Source organism: Centrocercus urophasianus, unplaced genomic scaffold (genome assembly GCF_019232065.1).
Source record: "Centrocercus urophasianus isolate 14NV4802_14NV808 unplaced genomic scaffold, USGS_Curo_1.0 seq_39, whole genome shotgun sequence".
NCBI lineage: Eukaryota > Metazoa > Chordata > Aves > Galliformes > Phasianidae > Centrocercus > Centrocercus urophasianus.
In genome coordinates this window covers 4859085-4878916 of record NW_024884966.1, presented here as the reverse complement: position 1 = coordinate 4878916, position 19832 = coordinate 4859085, and the positions used below count along the sequence as shown (strand labels likewise).

At 48.0% G+C, this 19832-nt stretch overlaps 1 protein-coding gene across 5 annotated transcripts in view; it reads left to right on the top strand.

The window, feature by feature from the left end:
- The first annotated feature begins 3011 nt into the window (after positions 1-3011).
- EXTL3 (exostosin like glycosyltransferase 3) overlaps positions 3012-19832 on the top strand; it is a 111035-nt gene continuing 94214 nt past the window's right edge. For 3 of the 5 annotated variants that reach the window (XM_042832582.1, XM_042832583.1, XM_042832588.1), the window contains exon 1: positions 3012-3105. The gene's annotated coding sequence lies outside the window, so the exon portion shown is untranslated. Of the gene's footprint in view, positions 3106-19444; positions 19534-19832 lie in introns of those variants that run through there. The other 2 variants (XM_042832587.1, XM_042832584.1) reach the window with 2 other exon arrangements.

The window sequence follows — 19832 nt, the reverse complement described above, 5'->3', positions numbered from 1 at the left end:
TGCCCAGCAGTGGAGTGTATTATTAACAGCACTTCTTGTGCCCATGGGGTCTTCGTGAGGTACTTTATTTAAGCAAATGAGACGCCTTTGCCTATTGCTAAAATGCGGCTACTTACATTGCAGAGCCTGGCAGCTGCTCCAGCAGTACCAGACCACTGCTTTTATGGCATAAAGGAAGGAGAAAAAACCAATCCATATTCACTCAGAACTGCAGGGAGAATGTAAACCATCCAAATGTTATTACTTAAGCTGGAATTTGGCCAGCATTCCAGATTAATTACTGCTCTCTTGTGAAGCATACTGTGAGATACCTGAGGGACAAAAGCGGTCAGAGCCTCGGCAGAACTGAAAATTTAGCTTTCTCACGTATGTGTAGTTGTCCCAGTGGGGCTGGGAGATGTGTATTAGAGATGTGTTTTACCTGTTCAGCACCAGGAGCACCCTGGGGCTAACAAGCGACTGAATCCTGTGAAATCTGATAGGACTGTTGAGGTTAGGAGTGTGGTCTAAAAAACATTCCACAAGGCTTGTGGAGTCTGCAGGTGGTCAGGCCTTAGTACTGTCTCCTGTGGAAGGGAGGAGAAAGAGGTTAAAAAAGTTTTGCCAGAAGGACTGTAGCCTTCTGGCAGGGAAAAGATGTAAGTTTAGTCTTCCCCTCAGACTGTTATTCCTTTGAAGAGGAACGGATGTTTTCCTGAGGTTTATTTCAGGCCATGGAAGTATGCCATGGGGCTGTGCACTAGCTGGCTCTGAAACTCCTTAATACCTGCTCAAAATGACTTGGTGTAATCTACAGCAGAGGTGAAACGTTAACGTGTTGGAAGTGAGAAAAGCTTGCAGGGGGGATGAGAAGCAGAATTTGGTCCAGATAAAGAAAAATGGCTAAGTGGAGACTATTCAAACAGAGAAGAGGGCACGAAGGAGTGATAGCATCCACGGCATTAAATTGCAGCTACAGAGAGACCTGGGCAGGCTCAGTGCCTGTGCCAACTTCGTAAGTTCAACAAGGCCAAGTGCAAGGTCCTCCACCTTGGTCGGGGGGATGGAGAATGGCTTGAGAGCAGCCCTGAGGAGGAGGATTTGAGGGCGTCTGTTCATGAGAAGCTCAAGATGAGCCAGCCATGTGTGCTTGCAGCCCAGAAGGCCAACTGTATCTTGGCTTGGTTGGATCAAGAGAAGTGTGACCAGCAGGTTGAGGGAGATGATTCTGTCCCTCTGCTCTTGTGGGACCCCACCTGGAGTACTGCGTCCAGTTCTGGGGGCCCCAGCATAAAAAAGCTGGGAAACAGGACCAGAGGAGGGTGACAGGACAAGGGGTAATGGCTATTAACTAGAAGAGGATAGATTCTGACTAGCTATCAGGAAGAAATTCTTCACAGTGATGGTGATGAGACACTGGAACAGGTTGCCTAGAGAAGTTGTGGGTGTCCCCACCGTGGAGGTGTTCAAGGTCAGGTTGGATGGTCTGGAAAAGATAGACTGTTTCTGAGAGCCTTAGAGTACCTATTCCTACCCCTCCGTCCTTGTCCCCTGCTTGTAGGATTGTATTTCAATGTCTAACAACAGGTAGCCTTGCTCCCCCTCTCACCCTCACCATTTTTTCAGGATAAAAGTTAGTTTCTCCTTGCATGCTTTACATACGTGTAAATGACTGTTAAAAAAGTGCAGAGTGGTGGAAAAGTGGTTTCTCGCAGTTTTGAAGTGCTCACGTTGTATTAAAGCAAAGATTCCTGAAGATACGCCACAGTTGCCACCCTTCCTGCTGCTCCTATGGAGGTAAACCTGTTTCTTCTCTCAGATCCCTCAGTCCCTCACAAGCTAACAGGTTTTGTGTTTTGGGGTGAGACTTGGTACCCATAGATATGAAGTCCTTTATGGGGCATTAATACATATGTAAAATGAAAGCACATAAAGTAATAAACAAGAAGTACTGAAGCTGCTGGAGTTGGCTTTCTTGTAGGATGATGGCTGTCGCCATTCCTTGCCTTTCTTCTCTTTATTTCCCCACTGCTTTGTTACTTGTTTGTTTTTTGGTTTTTTTTTTCCCTAATTCTTTTGCTTCAATCCTCATCTTTTGCATGGTATGTTTGGTACTTGTCTGCATAAATTTGATGTTGCTGCTCTTACTAGGTGCTGTTGGCAGTGTAAATGCTGTTAAGAAGTTAAATCCAGAAATCATATTCTACATCACTTTTGTCCAGACCGAGTTTTAATTTGTAGTATTAATCCAAACTGTCCAGCTTGGATCTTGAGGCAACTCAGTAATGAAATCCCATCTGTAGTGGTCTGGCAGTACTCATAAGCAGGGCCTGCATGTACCAGCATCCCAAGACACTGTGGTTTGTAAAACCCCTTCTGCCAGCAGCCATCTGGACATCTGTGCAGAGAATGCGCCACCTTTGCAGTCCGCATGGTAGTTTCACCACAGAGCTGAACTCTCTGTGTGCACTCTCAGCCTTGCAGGGGTGCTGGAGCATGGCTGGAGCCAACTCGGTGTGCTGTGGCTAAAGCTTGGGGTGTGTTTGCCCACGCAAGGGCTGCGTGGGGCACTGAGCGAACGCAGACCCATCATGGCCGCTACTCGCTGAGGAGAGCAGGCAGGGCAGCACGTGCCCACCTTTAGGCGGGAAAAGAGCCTCCCCGCAGTGCGCATGCGTGCTGGCCAGCGAACCCCTCTGGACTGGAGGGCGGTGATGCTCCGCCTCCTGCGGCACTTCGGCTCTTCTCGGTAGTTTCCGGAGAGAAGTCTCCTCCTTCGCCGTCCTGGCTCCCGCCCCTTTAGCCCTTCGGCTGTCTCCGTCCGTGGTTCGGCTCTCTCCGCTCACCCTTCGGAACGGGCCGTTAAGTTCCGCCGCCACTTCGGCAACTTCCGCCAGTTCGGTCGGAAATGGCCGAAGACGTGAGAGATCCAGCGGTTTAGGGTAGAAGACCGGCCGGCTTTTCGGAACAAACCAACTGCGCCCAGATCTGGGGGGGGGGCGCCGGCCCCGGGGAGGGCAGCCGGGGGGGGAAGACGAAACGGAGGCTGGGGCTCCCCCCCCAGCCACTCGCAGCGGGCGCCGGCACCGCGGTTCCGCCGGGAGGGTGAAGCGAGGGCGTCTGGAGGTAGGCTGGAGCGAACCACGCGGCGGGGGGAGCGCAGGGGGAGCGAGTGTGAGAGAGGGGCGGCACGGCCCGGGGGAGACACTGAGGGGAAGGCCGGGCGGGGTCCCTCGGGGATGAGGGAGGAGGTGGGGGTCCCGCGGGGAGCCAGGACTCCATCCCGCGGCTCGGTGATGAGGGGGGCTGCGGTGGGCTGAAGCTGCGAGGGGCCCTAAAGCAGCCCCTCGTCCCGCTGTGCCTCACGGGGCCGCCGCCTCCCCGCTGCTTCCGCCCGCCGCCCCCGGCCCGAGGTGGGTCTGGGGGCTCGAGGCCTAGCACCCTGCTCGGCCTTCAGCTCTTTGCTGAAGTTCAGCTTTGTGCTGGGCTTTTTTCCCCCCCTCCGATTTCCTTCGGCGTTCCCTACTGCTTTCGACCTTAAAAACATTCGACCTTAATCAAAAAAACCATGGGCTAACTAACACGTTAATGCCCAGCCCCCGGTTGTGCCCTAAGCCAAAAAATTTTGCAGCTGGAAGTCATTCAGTGGGTGTTCAGGATACACAGAGGAGCAAAGCATCCGCTGCAGGAGCGCCTTTCTGCCGCTGCGTGTGTTATAAAGCAGCGAGTGTGTCTCCCTGCTTGGTTTCTGGTCTCTTGTTGCTTATGCATGCATCTGATAAGTGTGCCTCGATACCCTGATATGATAGCTTGGCTTCAACATTTCTGGGTTTCCGTGTGGCAAGTCTGGTATCTGTAAGTAGGAGATTAAATAACTTCGTTTCCTGAGTTGTGTGTCACGGGCAGGTCGCTCTGACTGATATTTCTGCTTTTGTGGAGAAATCTGTGTGAGATGTCAAAGTCTGACGCACGCGTTGCAAATGTGTTTTGATTGATATTTCTGTTATAAGTGAGATAATAAGGTTCTTGGCACATCGGGTGTGTTTTCAGGCTTTAGTAAGTAGTAAATAATCCGAAACTTCTTTCTATGCAAAGGTAGCATCAGAAATGAACCACAGTCTGAATTTGGAGTGATGGGAGAAGCGTTCCCCCCACAAGCTCCCCTGGTTTCATGTACCATCTGAGGATCACAGAATCACAGAGTGGCTAGGGTTGGCCATTGAACCTCAAGGATCACGAAGCTCCAACTCCCCTTCCCCCCCCCCCCCCCGCCATGCAGGGCCCCCAGCCTCCCCATTTCATAGCAGCCCAGGCTGCCCAGGGCCCCATCCAACCTGGCCTTGAACACCTCCAGGGATGGACGGGGCATCACAGCCTCTCTGGGCAGCTGTTCCAGCACCTCACCGCTTTCATGGTAAAGAACTTCCCCCTGACATCCAACCTAAATCTTCCATCCCTCAACTTAAAGCCATTTCCCCTTGTCCTGCAGTTATCACCCCTTTCAAAGAGTTGATAAGAGGGTTCTGCTGTTACTCGTGGCTTTACCCATATTCACTTAATGGCTTTGTGATTTCTCTTTTTTTTTTTTTTTTCAGTTTTCCTTCCAGAAACCAGAGTTTGCATCAGTTCAGCTCAGTGTTAAGAGATTCTAGAGCAGGGGTAATGTCTTCATTTGAGGGCTGTCTTCATTTGAGCACGGCACAGCCAAATTCTTCTGGCAGCTCAGCTGGGGTACTGACAGTTCTTGAACTTCTTGATGTCTCTTTGCAGAAGGGAAGTCTAAAATAGTTTTTTGATATTCTCTAGTTTTGCAAGTGGAGACTGTTAGCTCTCATGTTTGTTTGCATGCGAGGATGGCTTTTGGCAGTTGTCAAATCAGAGCAAAAGCAGCAAATGTGCAAAACAAGAAAACCACAGTTGTTGAAATGCTGTCGTTGAGGCTGTTTCTCAGTGGTAAAAATTGGAAGGCTGTTTGTGTGCTGTTAAGGTGGGATGGGAACGATCATCTTCCCCTGGGTGTTTGTAGCATGTCACTGTTCAGCTGTGTTATTAGGGCTTGTTAGCTTGTGGGGAGCCAGAGGCCACCTCGAATCTGCTTTCTGTGACTATTCAGTTTTGAAATCCCATGATATCATCTTCTTAATGTTTTTAGAGTTTACCTTTCTTTTTTTCTTCTGGCTCTGTGTATTTGTTCTCTCCCCTCACGATCTCTGGTGCCTGATTTTCCTCCCTGCTGTTTGACTCCTGTCACCTTCCCGTTTCCCCAGGGCATTCCTTCCCCTTCTCATGCCAATTCCAGCGGGCTGGGAGATGCAGCTAACCAGATGTGCCAGCGATTTGAAGCCGAGATCACTGTGGTCAGATGTCTGTTGGTTCCTAGTCCGGAGGCAGTTTTTCTGCTTTGGAAGCCTCACAAAACACAGAGCTGGAAAGGACCAACCGATCACTAGATCACGACTCCTCACCAGCAGGGAGGTTTTCCCTGTGCTTGTTGTCTCACTCGCCTACCTGTTATCTGTGCTAAATACCCCTTTTTGGGTCATGCACAGGCAGAAGCAGCTCCTAACACTGGGGTTTTAACCCAAGCTGGAATTTTTGCATTGCTGTAATGAATGAATCCTAACCCAAATGGAGATCCCTATGACCTAACCACTCAACATGCAGAATACGTGGGGGTCTGTGAAGAAGACAAGCGATATCCATGTGCGGGTTCAGGCATGGGGCATTTTGGTAAAGTTAGTTTGTATCTCTGCTGGAATGCAGCTGCTGGGGTAGCATTTGCATGGGATTTGAGGCACGCAGCTGGGCCAGACAGCTGTCCGTACAACTGCCATTGTGCTTGCTGGGCTATGGCTGCCCTGAGTGTGCTTGTAGCACTGTGGTTGCAATTTAGACATATCCTCAAAAGCAGAGCCCACAATTTTCTTCTTGGACAAGACTTTAAAGTGCTGTTTACTGGTGATTGTCGTGGTTGAGTTGGCTCCTGCAGCTGAGATGTCTGATTCTCAGATGCAAATAAGGTGGATATTGCCTGAAAAGAGGTGCAAAGCCAGTTTGAGGTTTCGGGGTTTGGTAAGAAGGATGAAAGCAGGAGCGTATATAGCTCTATGGCTCACACCTAATTGATCCCTATCTGGCCTGGGGTGTAGGAAGCCCTGAGTGCTGGCCAACCAGTAATAGGTGTTATTACACAGCAATCGCAGGCCCAGTTCTGAAGCACAGATTGCAATCCTGTTTTTGTGAAATCATTGCTGTTAGTTAATTGATGTCTGCTACCAGCAGGAGCCATTTAGAGGACTGACTAATCTATTACAAATGTATTTGAAAGGGCATTTCGTAGTTTTTTCCTTGGCTTGCTGGACGTTTCTTACAGGATTGTGACAATTTTAAAGCAGGTTTCAATACATGTTTTTTAATTCAGTGTCTGCTGACAGTTCGATCTACCTCGGCTTTTATGTAAGGAATGCACAGGTGTGCTGTGCTCCCTCTGCTGGCATCTGCCCCTGCTCACTGGCAGTGGCTGGCGGTGGGTCTCAGGGCTGTGGCATTCACAGTGACTACAGAGCGAGCAGTCCTTTATTGGTCACAGGGAGTGGAACACAGAAAACTGAGACTTGTCAATGAAGACATGTAATCTTTTCTTGTTGTCCAGGAGAAGGGAAGCTGAAGGCTCCCGCTAATGACAGTGACCTAATAATGACTTAGGACAAGGGGGAATGGTTTTAAACTGAGACAGGGGATGGTTAGGTTAGATCTAAGGAGGAAGTTTTTCCCCTAGAGGGTGGTGAGGCACTGGCACAGGTTGCCCAAGGAGGCTGTGGATGCCCCATCCCTGCAGGCATTCAAGGCCAGGCTGGATGTGGCTCTGGGCAGCCTGGGCTGCTGGTTGGTGACCTGCACACAGCAGGGGTTGGAACTGGATGAGCATTGTGGGCCTTTGCAACCCAGGCTGTTCAATGAGTACAGGTAGTTTGCTGTAAAGGAGTTTCTTGCACCCTTACCATCAGTTCCTTAGATGGTTGGGATCTCAGTGCATGGAGTTGGCTGTGTGTCTTTTTCTACCTGTCCCCTCCCCTCCATGAGTTTTGATGCATTTTGCTACAGATGCGGGCATACCGAGGGCAGTATGAGAGCATCCCATGAATGCAGGAAACCCTGACAAGTTTCTTCTAATACAAAATGCTAAGAACATTTCTGTCTCTACAGGTAACACTGTTGGTTTTTTTTTTCGGCATAGTTTCCAGCTGGTTAACCTTTTACCTGTCTTGTTTCATAAAATGCCTTCCCCATGATTCAGAATACTCAGAGGTGTCTGCTTACCTGACGTTCTTCTCGGGGATGCTGGCAGCACACGTAGCCTGAGGATTGTTCCCTTCCCGTTGTGTTTTGGTGAGAGCACTGCTGTGCTGAAGCACGCGTCCTGACAGCTGGCTCTGCAGGATGAGCTTTCTTACTGATTTGTACTACTTTGTGTTACGTGAAGGCATTGTGGAGCTGTGTAGTCATCCCAAATCTGCGCCAGTATGTTGGTCATCTCTGTATTCGTTTGAAAGTGAGTTCTATTGGAATGCCAAAATGTCATCTAGCAGGAAACAAGTTGTTCCGTGTGTGTGTGGTTTCCCTTAGGGGACGCTTTATGGCAGGTTGAGTACTTTCTAAGGGCAGTCAAAGAGAAGATGAATTCATTGGGCAACTTATTGTGGAAATTGGACCCTTTGCTTATATAGAGGCAGCACAATTAAAACCATCAACACCCTCCATTACATCGTGCCATCAACACGTCCTAACTGCTTTGCTTTTCCTTGTCTAATATGTACCACACCTTGGGTCCAGATTTGGATGTGATGGAATAAAGCACGTCACTGAATGTGGGGAGGATTATCTTCTCCCTCCTCGATTAAATGCCTTCACATCGTATGTAATGCCAGAGCACATGGGAATGGGATTTGTACTCATCTTTTAGTGCTTCTGTTATAGGCACGAGGAAGTAATTATAGTGTAGGTTTGCTCTGTGCAGGCACTTAGTGGGAAATGATGTGTTCTGGACTGTGTTGGTGCTGCTGCAGGGTGCTGCTGACATGCAGATGGCTACTGTAAAAGGTTGGCATAAAGGCATTGGAGCTCGTGACAGGAAGAGCTGCTGAACAAGTGGTGAGCTGGGAGTGAGAGCAGAGCCCAGATCTGTGGAGCACGGGGTGAGCTGCTCTGTGGGTTTCTTCTGGAGGATCCATAAGGCTTTTGTGTCTGCAGGGGATCTTGCAAGGGTCTGCTGTAAATAAAACAGACCAAAAGCCTTTGGTGTAAGCGGATCAGTAATGTCACAGCCATGATCTGTAAGCAGCAGGTGGGCAGAAGGCAGGGCAGCACAATCCTGCCTTCCTCTATTTGCATTAAGTTGCTGGCTGGACACGTGCAGCATGGCTCCCATCATCTAGAAATGCACTGTACATCTACTTCATGTCACTGGGCACATTAACATCTTCTTCAGATTATTAACGAAGATAGCGGGCCCATAGCAGATGGTTTAAAAAAGCAACAAACCAAGCAGGCATTGTTTAGGGAAGATATTTCTTTCCTTAGGCATCTCTTCTGGGAGGCCCTTGGTAAATGAATCTGCTACCTTGTGTGCCTTGATTTTAATGTGGGCATCGAGGAGGAGGCAGCTATCAGAACGTGGCCAGAGGTGGATGCACTGGGAAGCTGCCACTAATTGCTGTGGTGTTTGACAATTCACTGGTGTTAAGACTTCCCTTGCAGGTTCTCAGCTGTACATTTGGAAACAAAAACTAAGGTGTGGAAAAAGGTGAGAGTTTGCCCTGGTCGTGGTCACGGTGTGCTGGGTGGTTCTTTTGCTGCCCTTCCTTAAAGTGGAGCACAAGGAACCTTTTTGATTTAATGCTGCTGGGCTGCACTGAAGCACACTGCCGTGTGTTATTATTGATGTAAATCTCAGGCTTATTAACGGGAATTAAGACTCGATGCAAATAATAAAAGATGGAAAGAAATCTTGCCACTGCTTTCTCCCGTTTGCCTCCAGGGTTTGCTGACTTTGTTTTTACTTCATGGCAGTGAAGAATAGCACCAAGTCTCTTGCAAGTGTCTCAAGGGTGCAGTTAGTTGGGAGCAGCCATTGAGCTGGAGCTGGCAGGTATCTCAAGGCTTTTGCACTGAAGCTAGCTCTTTTTCCTTAGGAATCAGCTCTGCTTTTTTTCTTTTTTGCAAATGACTTTTAAAAATACAAGGACGACAGTCTTGATTAGAAAGGCCAAGCTATGCAATTATTTCTTCCCTGTGAAAGGAGGTGTCAGGGAAAAAGGTATTTTTCTCTCCGTCGTCTGTCTGCCTTGCTGAGCTCGCATTTCAGGCGACGTTACTGAGGCAGCAATGCCCAGAGCATCTTCGGAGCAGTTCACACAGGTGCAGCCCGGGCTCTGCACCGACTTGCATCTCGGTATCATTCCATTGACTTGGAGGAGTGACACATAATCTCCAGACAGATCTCAAGTCTGTTTCAATATGCATCTCTGATACATAATACATGCGCAGCCACAGCGATCCTTTGGTTACTGCTGGCAGCGGCTATATTGGGCAGAGAAAGTGGCAGCTGTTTGACAGACGTAATAGAGTAGGTTTATAAAAAGAACCAAAGTGAATTTCCTCTTCCTAAAACTGATGGAAGCAGGAGCGGCACCGCAAGTATTTCTTGTGAGCTCCGTGCTGCTGTGCAGGGATGTCTTATTTGCTGTCCCTGTGCCTGTTCTTAGCCTGGTTTATTAAGAGCTCGTGTGAGCGTATTGAAGAGGTGCAGTGCTAAGTCATGGTTCTGTGTTGGCTGTATGCTTGTGTGGTGCCTTCTGGGGAAAGAGGGGATTATACCAGACCCCTTGGTCACCTTCCGTTTGTTCCAAGCTTCATTAATTTTCAGGAAGTAAAGGTTCTCGTTCCCATGGTATCCCAGTGCTGGAGCTAGGGAGGTGCTGGGTAGGAGCTGGCCTGTTCCTCAGGAGGCAAAAAGCTTGAGGCAGCACAGGAAAGAAGCTGGGTTTGCTTCTCCTTTGCTGCTGAATAGGAGAGTAGGGACGGCTGCCTGCTCCTGAGGAAGGTTACGTGTATGCTTTGCCTCTTCTTTCAGCAACAGCAGTAGCTGAGCACTGTAAAGCGTGGACAGGTGGATAGCAGGTATTGAGGTCATATCTGGTGTCGGGGGCTTGCTCCCAGCCTCTTTTATCCTAATTGCAAATCCTGAGCCTGCTCAGGACCAGGAAGGGTAATTTAGTGAATCTGTGGGACTTGCTATACATGAGCATGCTGAATGGACAAGAATGGCTCACTGTTGTGTGTGCCTGTGAAGGTCACTGGGATAGGATGCTCATTTTTCAGTTCCTGCGTGCTGCTAGGCGAAAGTTTTGTGCTGACGCATGCAGTCCCTGTTAATGGGGACTGGAGTTGCACTGAAAGAAGAAAATGCCCCATTCTGAAGGCTGCTTGGCAGGGAGACAGCTGGGAAGACTTGTGCTGTTGGTGCACATCTTTGAGATTTGAGCGCTTCCTTTTATTGCCTGACTTTTTATCCCAAAGCCTCCTTCCCGTGTCTTCTGCTCTCCTATTATGAGAAGAGAAATTAATAACCTCCGTTATTTCCCATACATGGCAAGGAATGTCTTCGTTCTGGCCCCAGTTTGACTGCGGATGAGATCTGTTTTGGGAACTGCACTTGGCAAAAGCAGAGGCAGAAGAGGAAGCAAACACTTGTGCAGCCTGCTCACTTTGCAGTGCAATTCTAATGGTTCCCTGGTATTTGCACAATGGCTGAACGTGGCTGTGTAATCCTCGATGTTGTTACTCCTTCCACGTAATAACTAAAGCTGTAAAGATATCTTGTTAAACTGAAAAAAGCGTAGGCATATGTTGCTTTTAGCATTGCGTTGTAGTAATTGTTTGCAGTGACCTTTTGCAATCTCAGAGTGAAAATTTGTTTGCTTGACATTCTCCCAAATCAGCTGCTGGCTATCTCCATATGGAACAGAGCGGAGTGGTTTTGTTGTTTGTTTCTTTTTTTAATTACATCCTGACAGCAAAGCCCATTCTTCTCTGTTTATTACAGTTCTGGCTGTTTCGAAGGGTAATTTACCTTTAACAGGACTTCCACAGAGTTTTCTTTTCTTTTTGTAGAGTATTTTATTCTTAGAGCCCCCATTGCTCATCTATTATTCAAAACAAGCCTTTCACGTTTTTTAAATTGAAAACAAAATTTCTCACTGTACTTTTGAATATCTAAAGGCGTGCTGGTGAAAGAGCTGTATTCCAAACCTGTGCCAGTTTTAGAAGGAGAGTCCTTGTTTTACAGAGTTTAAGTTGTTGTAAATCTTGTTCCTTGCTTGGATGCCCTGCCTTGTGCTCAGTGGCCATCGTGGGTTGGTACACATGTCAAACATATCAGAGGTCCTCAATCTGCACAGGCCGTGTACCTATGTGTAAAACTTTCTCTTCTTGGGGATGAGACCAATGGTTCCTACTTTAGCTGTTTGGAAATGCTTTGCCTGGCATTCTTCCACTTTCCAACATCTGACAGCTCTTGAGTTTGACGAGCTGCAACACCGGCTTGTGTGAAACCTCTCGGATCAACTGGGTGCTTCAGTTTTGCAGCGAGAGCCCATTGCATCATGGTTTTTGAAGCTGCGCCGACAGAGTCTGTGAGAGCCTGGCCCTTCAGCTTCACCGAAGAAAGCTCTGAGAAACAAGTGTTGAAAAGCAGGTGCTGCGAAATTAGGGTTCTGCCAAGCTTTGAGAAACGAGATTGCACCAACAGATGTGTGGGGAGTGAGGGAAAACAAGTCTACAAGTTGAAGAGAACAGGCACTGATGCCTCCAGCAGCTCAGTTTGCAGCTGATCCTTCTCTGCCTCTCAGTGAGGCCCATTAAGGCGGTGTGGCAGCTGGGACTGGAATCTGCAGCTATTTGGGTAGATGGCAGAAATGGAAGGAAGGATCAGGTGGGCTCTCACCGCTCGTCTCATCACATCTGTGTCTGGCAGAGCTGGGTGAGTTCAGCCCCCAGTCAGTGATCCCTGTAGGTCCCTTCCAACTTGGGATGTTCTTTGATTTTGTTCTGTGATTCCATTATTTTGCACAGCAGAACTTTGAAAAAATGGGCTTTTCATCCTTGAATCTGAATAGATAGGCCTGAAGGGCACTCTGCATTTCCTGCTAAATTCTAGATAAAATCTGCCGTTTGAACTTGCAGAGCAGTTTAGGTGTGTGCTTCCCTGCAAAGAGCTTGATCCACCCCTTCATTTTGTTGAGTCTGTTAGGAAGAAATGATGTTTTTTAAGCTGTGAACAGAGCAGTTCAGCTTGGAAAAAAAAATAAAATCCTTGCAAATAGATGATGTAATGCCTTGTGTTTCAACAGCAGCTAATTTGCCACGGGATAAACTGGGTTAAATCATCAGGCTTTCCAATTCCCACATTCAGCAGAGCTTTGTTCTTTGTGCTTTCAAATGCAGGATAGGATGTGTGTGTCCACTGCTGTCAGTGTGATTTCCTTCAGCTTCTCCAGCTGCAGGCTGTCTAGAGGTGCAAGAAAAGTTCTGCTAATTAGTTGCTACATCCTTTTATATCTTTTTAAGTTTTGCACAGTGATGTGGACTAAAAGCACAATGCCACCTGAACTGCAGCAATACAAAAAGGGGTTTCTCTTGGTTTGGAATTTTTGTGGGTGCATTTTTTTGCCAGGTGAAGTCAAGTCCTTGCAGCACTGCTGGGTGGGGGACTGTGTATGGACAGGCAGACAAATAGGAGTCGTAGAATCATAGAACGGCCTGGGTTGCAAAGGCCCACAGTGCTCATCCAGTTCCAACCCCCTGCTGTGTGCAGGTCACCAACCAGCAGCCCAGGCTGCCCAGAGCCACATCCAGCCTGGCCTTGAATGCTTGCAGGGACAGATGTTAAACTCCGTGGCCATTTATAGGTGTATTAAGTATTTGCCTGGCCGTTGTGTGAGCAGTGTAGTGTTTCTGTTTGTGCAAAAGATACAGGAAACTTCAACCTCCTCTGCCTGTGCTTGGAATGGCCACTGACTTGCTAAGTTGAGAGCAATGGAGGCACTGTTGGAGAGGATCTGCAAGCACATGGGTTGTTTTCCAAATGAAGCTGCTAACAAACAGCGCAGAAAACCAAACCTGTTGCAGTTAACTGTTGTTCCTGTGTTTATATCTGTCCTCCCTGCTTTTTCCTTTCCCTGCTTTGTCAGGGGCCTGGGCCTGTTTCCTGTTTATTTACTTGGTGTTTGGACTCCTTTCCCAGTCTGTTAAGTACAGCGCAGGGAACGTTTGGTTCATGCACACGTAGCTTTGTTTGCAGTGTGCAGCCTTCTCTGCTGGTGGCAACTCTGCCTTGGTAGTGCAGAGAGGGAGGTTTGGTCAAAACATTGTTTTTAATTCCTGTCTCCCTGTGATGCTCTGTTTGTTGGGATTTTGCACTGACCTGTTGCTTTTACTCTTCAGCTTTGGCACTGCTCCCAAGGGCTCGTATAAGTAAGAACTTTGCCAGCTAGCAGGAAGAACCAGCACATGTAACGGGGTTACGGAGATCTAGAAGCTTTTGTATTGGTCTTTAACCACAGAGGAAGAGGAAAATTTGCTCTTGGTTCTATTTTATCTACATTTTTATGTTGATGTTGTTCATATGAAAGCTGATGCAGTTTGGGGTAAATCTATTTCTTTGCTATGTTGTTAAGCCCATTTGGCATGCTGGGTGCTTTTAGCAGTCTTTATTCTGGCCTGTGCTGGCACAGAGCTCAGGGCTGCATTGATGCTGTGCTTGGTGTTGAAGTTGTGGGCTGGTACAGATGACAGGCCTTTAGTTGGATTGCCTTAGCAACCCCTCTTCTCTGAACGGTGGGACGTCCTCACTTGTACACAGCACAGCGTTGCCCCCAGGAAAGCTAGTTGTTCCTCGCAAGGTTTGGAAGATTGAGCTCAGATCCTGCTTTTCCCTCACCTCCTTTTTGTGACAACAGGAGGCATCCAGCTGAAAGAATTCTGTGGTTACGAAGTGCAAGTTTTTGTCCTCCAAATCCCGAGCAGCGTGTCCTGTTGTGTCTCATCCTCTGCTAAATCCGCTCTTGTGGGCACGATTTTAAATAAATCCCAGTCCTTGCTAAATATCTGTCAAATATTGACTTAGTCTGTGGTGAGAGCTGACTAAGCTGAAGTTAATGGTGTAATTTGTGCTTGTTTTGCACGTGCGTATAGGCAGTTTCAATGTGGATGAGCAGGAGTGGAAATGAAGATGTTGCCTTGAATCTATTTCAGGGAGAGGAAAGAGGAGCCTGAGGCCTGCAGTGGCAGTAATGGAAGTAGAGGAGTTGCTAGTAAAGGTGTTGTGTGAGTGTTATTAAAAAGCCCATCTTCCTAATGAATGAGGCCACGAGACAAAATTGAGGAGAGGCTGTTAATTGCGTGCTGTTACAGATGTCTTGAAGTGATCTCCTGCACTCTGGTCGGTTGCCATACCCCTGGGATAATCTTTCTTAATCTGCTGAAAATGAGATCTAAAAAACAAGAGTCTGGCTGGGATTTCTGTGTAGATCAGCAGACACAGTGCAGGTATCTGCTGGTTTCATTTCTTCTGTGGAAGCTTTGCCTTCTGTGAAGATAAGAGAATCCAGAAGGGCACCAAGGCCTCTCCTGCCCTTGGGCTGAGGTTGCATGGGCAACTCCACGTGTTTGAGATGCTACAGCAACAAGATGAAGTGCATCCAAACAGCCAAGAAATGGAGATGCAAAGAGCTATCAAATGGCATGAGTCCTTGGAATGAGCTGCTGGCAGAACAGAAGCCAAATTGTTCAATTTCCCTCATGTTTCAGAGCTGTGGCCTTCAGCCTCCTGGAAGGTTGGTTTCTTGGAGTCATCTCCAAGGGATCTGTTGATGGCATAAGTGGGGTTTTGGGACTCAGCACAAAAAAGGTGCAGCTTTAAGACTCTGAATCTGTTGGAAGCTTGGCAGCCCATGATTTGGACAGGTATACTCGTTGCTGGGTAAAAACTGGCTTGAAGGCAGGGCACAGAGAGCAGTCATGAATGGAATGAAATCCAGCCTGTGGCCGGTCACAGCCCCAAGGTTCGGCTGAGGCCAATGGCATAAAGTTCAACAAGGCCAAACGCCAGGTCCTGCACTTTGGTCACAACAACCACAGGTAATGCTACAGGCTGGGGGCATAGCGACTGGAAAGCTGCAGGAGAAACAAGGTGTGAGGGTGTTGGGTGATGCTAGGCTACCTATGCTCAGGTAGACAAGGAGGCCAGTGGCATCCTGACTTGTGTCAGAGGTAGTGCAGCCAGCAGGAGGAGGGAGGTGATCATCCCCTGTACTCAGCTGTGGTGGGGCCTCACCTCGAGGATTGTGTTCAGTGTTGAGCTCCTTGCTACAGGAAAGATAGTGAGGCATCTTCGGTGTTTAGAGAAGGGCAGTAGAGCTGTGAAGGGTCTGGAGCACAAATGTGATGGGGAGAGCCTGAGGGAACTGGGATGGTTCAGTCTGGAGAAGAGGAAGCTCAGGAATGGCCTCAAATTGCATGGGCGGGAGGTTCAGACTGGATATTAGGAACAACTAAAGAGCAGTCAGGCATTGGAACAGGCTGCTAGGGAGGTGGTAAGGTCCCTGATCCATGGTGGTGTTCAAGAAATGTGGAGATGTAGTACTTAGGGACATGGTTACGTGGGCAGTATTGGTGGTAGTGGGTTAATTAGATGATCATGCACACCTTTACCAACCTTATCGATTGTATGAAGTGATGAGCTGCTGCATGTTTGGTTATTTCTCCCTCTTCTCTCTGAACCCTGCAGCTTTTCAATGCAGTTTTGTTCCAGGTGGTAATGTCTCTGTTGTGGCTTCCAGCATTAGGGAAGCTTCATGCCTACAATTGATCCTTTGTAGACCAGAGAGCAAACATAATGCAGCAAATGCGTTCTATGCTGAAATGTTTATCAAATTACTGTAAAGGTCCTGGATGGCTCAGTACAATGAAATCCTGAATCTTTCCAAAATGGCCAGTCACCACTCTATTTGAATGCTGTGACTTTTTAAAGGGAGTGAAATAGAATCACAGAATCATTAAGGTTGGAAAAGATCTCCAACTCCATTCAGTCCAGCCCCAGCCCACCCCACCATGCCCACTGCCCACATCCCTCGGTGCCACATCCCCACGGTTCTGGAGCACCTCCAGGGATGCTGACCCCATCTCCTCCCTGGGCAGCTGTGCCACTGCAGCTCTGCTCTTTTCAAGAAGAAATTGTTCCTAATATCCGGCCCCTGGAACAACTTAAGGCTATTACTTCTCATCCTAAAATACGCTCTCCTGGGCACATGCTCTTGAGATGTGGGCTTGGATCCTCTGTAGGCCAATACAGAGCTGCTGTACTGCATCTGAAAGTTCACAGCTGTTTTTAATTTTACTGTGTGTACTGAGGCAGGCATGAAGGACAAAGAAGGAAAAAAGTCTTCATTTAACCTTGGTTTGTTGGTGGTTTTTTTTTTTTTTTTTTTTTTTTCTTGATTTAAGTGATTTGCAGAGTCATGTAACAAAATCTCTATGATCTTATTTCTATTAACATTAAGTAATCTTGCTATTAAGTAGACTTGCTATTAATGCTGAAGGGTGTTTTTGCTCCTGCATGTATTGGAGTGTATTACTGCATAGCACAATTCGAAAAGATAGCAAAGGCGATACTTCTTGGCCATGAGACAGGCTGGGATCTGCCTTCTCTCAAACATGAAGTATCAGTTGGCAAATGGCTGCAGGACTGCCAGGAACCTTTCAGATGTTTTCAAAGGTGTGTGGCTGTTCCCTGCTGAAGGGGCCCTGCGTGGCGTGGGGCACTCAGCTGGGCCAGTGGTACGCAGTCCTGACGTCTGGCAAGTGTTATTCAGGCAGCTGCTACCCAGTTCTTTCTCATAATGGAACATAGAATATCTGAACTTGGAAAGCACCCATCAAGTCCAGCAATAATGCCATGACTGAAGGAGGTTTAGCTTGGATGTTAGGAGGAAGATTTTCACCCAGAGGGTGGTGAGGCACTGGCACAGGTTGCCCAAGGAGGCTGTGGATGCCCCATCCCTGCAGGCATTCAAGGCCAGGCTGGATGTGGCTCTGGGCAGCCTGGGCTGCTGGTTGGTGACCTGCACACAGCAGGGGGTTGGAACTGGATGAGCACTGTGGGCCTTTGCAACCCAGGCCGTTGTGTGATTCTATGACTTGAAGCAACAGTTAAATGGCTGAAGAGCATTTTGGAGATAGGCGTCGTGAATATGGATTAACTGAAGCTGTTTATTATCAAGGCTGCATTTCAAGCCTTGCTGTCTGTGCTAACAATATTCAAGTCTTCCTGGCTTCTCATGAATGTGATGAAGTGATGAAGGCTTGCTGCCTGCTGTCGGCCTGCGATCCTCACTTTAGTAGATGGGGACTCGTTCATCTGCCAGGCAGTGGCTGCTGGCACACACATTTGTCACCTGTGGCCACTCCTCTCACTGTGTTGTGCTCTTTCCTCGCTGCACAAGGAGTTTTGCTAATTGGAAGCGAGCACTGAAGGGGCCACGTTCGTTGTTCAGCATCATGAGTGAGCTCTCTGCCTCAGTGCCCATTTCAGGCAGCTGCATGAGGTTCAGCAGCTTTGTCTGCCACCATCAGACAGATCTCTAGATAATCTAGCAAATCTCTTTATTATGAGGGTGGGAAACAATGTGCTTTGATTTACAGATGTTGCTGCACAAAAAGTGCTTATGTGGAGTCTCTGAATGGCAGTATCTGGGTGTGTTTAGCATCCTTAATTTGAGTACATCCCTGTTCTGAACGCATCCTGCATTTCTGCGTGCTCTTCTGGACAGAGCACTCGTTGGCTTGCATCTGTAATGTGGATGGCCCTTTACAGACAAGCAGATGATGAATAATTTTTTAGCAGTGTTTCAAGCCAACTTGAGGGGTTTCTCTGGGTCAAGAGTCCTTGAATTTAATGGTAAGAAATACGAAACAAGCACTTCATCCCTTCCCTCTTCAACCCTGCCTGTAAAATTAAGACACACAGTTCTGCTCTCTCATCCTTTCTGTTTGTTTTTGTTTGTTTTTTTTTTTTATTAACTCCTGTAAACACCTTTGCTTTCTCTCCCTCACGAAGCTGCAGAAAAACTTGAAACCATTTTCAAGTGCCGGCTCCTGTATATGCAGGCACGTCTCTATGCTGGCTGTGTGGTCAGCTTGATCGGTAAATGATTGGGTTGAAACCAACTTGCCTGACAGAAAAGCTTAAATGTAACCGTGCTATGCTGTGCAGGTACACCACACTTGTACTGGGACCAGGGAGAGGAGAGAGAGAAATGATGGTGGAGTAGGAATACTCCTGTAGGCTCGGCTTGGTTTGAAGAGCTAATGAACTTAGGGTATCAGTTTCTTTACTGTTTAAGATGAGGACAGCATTTGAATGGAGGCATTTATGTCTTTTATACAGATGTAGCTGTCTGTAGCTAAGCTGTTTCTTTTCTTTCCCTGAGGTCTGCTTTATAGTCAATGGAGAAAAGCAGCCGTTTGTGCGGGACGATTCATCTTGTCCTAAGTAGACATCTTGAACCAATCAAGTTTTATGTGGCCTGGAAGTGCCTGCTTCTTTTGCCAGCTACAGAGAGCCAGATCAAGCTCGTTCACATGCAGCAGTAATTGATCATGGCCAACCACATCTCACTGAATGAGAAGTGGCATGCACAAGGCCAGAATGGGAGGCTGGAGAGGCTGTGTGAGCTGCTCTGAGCTGCAGCTTCCTCCCTTTTGAAATAACAACGAGGTGATGTGATCTCTGGATCCAGTTGTGCTGTATGGTGGCAGGTGGGGCTTTGTGATCCGTTTCTTCCCGTTACAAGGAGAGTCATGGTACAGTGATACAGGTTGCTGTGAAGAAGTTGAAGGGTTTTTTCCCCCGCTCTCCTGATCCTGGAAAGATGGACCAGTTTGGAATGATCCAGCTGGATGGGGAGATGTCTTTGTTGAAAGTTTGGAAAGAGACTTGTACTGTCACAAGGAGGAAGGGAACAACATGAAGGGCTTTTCCCAGTGATTTTTGTATCTCTGGTCAGATGTTACTGGAGGAAATAGCACTGCAAATGTTTTAACTCTCTAACTAGAGCTGAGACCATACAAAGCAAACCCTCAGAGCCTGAAAGGGGGGTTTTGTATAGGAATCAAGCTTATTGTCAGATGTGGTGTTCAGACCCTTGGGAAATCGTGACCATTGTCTGGGCTATTATTGCTTAATAAAAGCTTTGCATTTCCTCATTCAGACTCTCAGAAATCTGGTTCTCTGCTTTCAAAAATAACTCCGCGTGAGCTGCAATTGGGAGCGTTCAGAGGAAATTCTTCAGCCATTTAAAACAAAGTGAAGGGAGGGGAAAGAAGCCTTCCTTGAAGTGCTTTTACTTGTCAGCAGAGAGTGATTGTGTCTGAGTCGTGCTTCTGCTCCCTGGAGGAAACGCATCGGGGCGAGAGCTTGCTTCTGTCCTGCCGAAGGTTTGTTTGCTGCAGCCTTGGATTTGGAGGATTTGCTGGGGAGACCTGATGTTGGGACAGGTGCAGTGAAAGCCTCCTCTTGGCACGCCGCTGGTGCTGGCTGTCTCCAGGCGGGTGATGGGACAGCTGCAACTGATGCCTTTGGCTTTGAGGCTGCTCAGGAGGAAAAACCTGTGCCCATGGGCACCAAAGGACGTGCAGCACTTAGGGCACCCACTCGTGCCGACTCGGTGCTGGCCTCTGGGTGCAGCCCAGGGCAGGCACTGGTGGGTCCCTAGCAGGGGACAGACACAGAACCA